The sequence below is a fragment of the Octopus bimaculoides genome, chromosome 13 (assembly GCF_001194135.2).
Source record: "Octopus bimaculoides isolate UCB-OBI-ISO-001 chromosome 13, ASM119413v2, whole genome shotgun sequence".
NCBI lineage: Eukaryota > Metazoa > Mollusca > Cephalopoda > Octopoda > Octopodidae > Octopus > Octopus bimaculoides.
The window spans coordinates 15,954,138-15,957,757 of NC_068993.1; positions in this window are offsets into that span (position 1 = coordinate 15,954,138).

The window sequence follows — 3,620 nt, forward strand, 5'->3', positions numbered from 1 at the left end:
TGTGTGTATATATGTATATATGTATACAAACACAAAAATACGTTTCTCTTTCACTCTTTCCCTGTCTCTGTCTCTGTCTCTATCTATTTCTCTCTCTCTCCGTCTTTCTTTATATATATATATATCCATGCATACATATATATGTGTGTGAGTGTACGTGTGTGCATGTGCATGTTGTATATTTTCTCGTCTCCTCATTTTCTCTCTTCCTCCTTCCCTCTCTTTCTCTCTCGCTCTCTATTTCTCTCTCACTCTCTACCCCTCTTTCTGTGTATATTCCACCTTTCCCTCTCCTTATATCTCTTTTTTACTGTGCTCCACTCAATAACTTTCTGCTTCTTTCCGCCATTTTCCTTCAAACACTTCTTCTCTCGACATTTCTTCTTCCTTTCTAAATTACACTTCCTCTAATCATTTAACTCAGTCAACCTGTCACTCAATATGTCTGTATGTATATGAGTGTTTGTATGTTTCTTTAATGTCTCACTTGTCTCTACAATACCATCTATTTTCAGAAATGGTGGGAGAGAATTAGGTTGTGGTGGGTGGTAAGAAAGACGAAGTATATGGAGAGAGAAAAAAAACGGAGGGAAATGGTGAATTTAATAAGAAAGTGGAATAAAGACGAACAGGATAAGATGAAAAATTCACGGTATGTGAAAGTGTGCATGAGAAGAAAATAGGGAGACAAACAGAAAAGGGACGGTACTATTGCGAAAGATGACATGTCTGCAAACATATATATGTGTGTGCGTGTATATATATATATATATATATATATATATATATATATATATATATATATATATATATATATATAAGTAGAAAGAGAGAGAGAGAGAACGAAATAAAGAGAAAGAGATTTGTCTGTCAGTTAATGTTTCCATAGGACTGTCTATTTATCTAACAAGCTACCTATCAATCAATCTATCCATTTACACATCTCTCTTTTTTCCTTTCTTCTTTCTGTCCCTCTCTAATATTTGTGTATACTTGTGTACATAGGTGTAAGTATATGTATGTATGTGTATGTATGTATGTACGGAGGCATGTATTTAAGTATGTATGGATGCATGCATGGATGCATGTATGTAAATATGCATGTTTTTGCGTTTGTGTATGTGTGTCCTTGTAGGTGTGTGTGCGTGTGTGCGTATGTGTGTTTATGTATATTCTCGCCATTCCCATGTTGGCAGACGACACACCGTTATTACCAACACATCATTTTTCGATTATTTACTACCGAAAATGCTAAATCGATTCACTCAGACTGTCACCTCAATAGATTGAGATATGTGAAATGAAGAAATGAAAAAGGAAAAAGAAAACGATATAAATATATTACAGGAATAAGGGAAGGGAATGAAAAATGATGAAAAAAAAACATGAAAAGAAATGAAGAGTGTAGGGATATAGAAGATGGAGAAAACAGAAAAATGGTGGCTGTTTGTGAGACATGGTTGGTAAAAAAAAAGTTAAAATGTGAAAGAGAGTAAGAAATTACATGAAGTAAATATACAAATTTGAAGGAAATTAAGGAAGGAAAATATATGAAGAAAATGAAAGAAATAAAGAAGTAAATTAAACAAGACCGAAAATTGTATGGTATGGAATTATGAGGAAGAAAGTGTGAAAGAGAGAGAGAGAAAACAAGGAGGGCGGAAATGCAAGAAGAAAGGATAGAGAATGAGCGAAAGAGGGGATTAAATTAAGGAAAATGATAGAAAATGAAAGAAAAGTATGAACGAAAAAAAAGAAACAAAGTAAGAATAAGACAGAGAAAGAAGGAAGAATGTTAGTAATAACAGGAAAATGATAGATAGATAGATAGATAGATAGATAGATAGATAGATGTTAAGGATGAAAGACCGAAACTAAGTGTTGAAATGCGTGTGAAAGAAAGGGCAATGGACGTGATAACGGGGGAAGAGGGAAAGGAAAAAGAAAGAAGGATAAAGGAAGAATAATTGGGGAAAGGTAGAAGATGAGGATTGACATGAAGCTGATGGCTGGGAGGATGGGAGGATGAAGATTGACGATAAATAAAGGAGTACCAAGGAGTATTGATAGGGAGAATTTTGACGTTATAATAAAGAGAGAGGCAAAATAGGGGTGTGATACTGGGGGGGGGAGTGAGAGGTGACTTGATAGAGGAATATATTGGTAGGAAGAGAAGAATGGATGGGATCTGCATATTAATAAAAGAAAAATGGGGTTATGAAAAGATGAAGAAAGAAAAAAAGAGATATTAAAAAATAAAGTGAGGTAGTAATCCCGTTAGACGCTTTGGGCAGTGGAAGATAGCAAATAGGGGGGAAAGATGGTGTGATGGAAGGTGTTGAAAAGTTGATGATGGACGGAGGAAGGGGAGAGATGGAGAGAGAGGGCAAAGGAGGGAGAGAGAGAAAGAGGAAGAAAAGGGATAGAGGGAAAGAAGTTGAAGGGACGATAAAGAAATAAATGGAATTAGGAGGAAGCAGATTGAATATTTAAAATAGACAGATTTTATTGACTAGAGGAGAATACAGATGTCTATTTTTTTATTTTTTTTTATTTGTTGCTGATGTTGTTGTTGTTGTTGCTGTTGTTGTTGTTGTTGTTGTTGTTGTTGATGATGCAGTAGTGGTGGTACTGGTGGTATTGGTAGTAGTTGAGCGTGATGGCAGAACGGCGGGAGCGAATAGTAGAAGTGTAAGATGGAGAGAGAGGGGGGGGAGGACTGAAAGAAATTACATGTATTGAGTGTAGCTAAGAGATATAAGGGGACACAGAGAGTGGGGGAGGCGACAGCACGCTTTAGAGTATATGAATGAAAGAGGGAGTGAAAGAATTTTTTTAGAGAGAGAGAGAGAGGGAGAGAAATGTATATGCAAAAGAGAGTGTATGCGAGAGAGAGAGAGAGGGAGAGAGAGAGAAAGTAAATGTGTTGTAACGAGAAGTAGAAAAAAAGAGAGAAGAAACCTATGAAATCCGGGTAGACGGAAGAAGGAGGTGTTAATGAACAGGAGAAACGAAAATATAATTAAAAAATAAAGGGGGGAAGGCCCAAAGTTTCAGCAGAGTTAAAGAGAAGGGTGAACGGACAGATGGATAGTCAGGTGACCAAGTAGTTAAAATGGCGGAGACATGTATTCAGTTGTATAGAAAGCGATTCATTCAAATGTTGAGGATGTTGTCTAAATTCCAATGAAGGAACCCTGTTTTTTTAATTGAAGACTGGTTCTTTATTTATTCTTTACTGGAGAAATGTAAAGAATGAAAACAGAGCAGCGAAAATACATACATAAAATACATCAAAATTACAAGCACGAAGGAAATCATGTGATCGATATGACAGGGTGCCTGTATATTCTGTGGTTCAAATCATACCATCAGCTAAGTAATAGGCCTTTCAAGAAAACACTTGTTGATATAGGTCTCAAAAATTTAGTAAAAGTGTAATGGGAAAGTCGATTACATCGACCCGGTGATCAACAGGTACTCATTTTATCGATCTCGAAAGGTGAATCGCAATGTCATCTTTAGCAGCATTTGAACTGAGAACATAAACACGGACTTATTGCTGTTCTAACACCTGTTGATATTAAATCTTGATATGTATGCTGAACAGCAAGAATTAG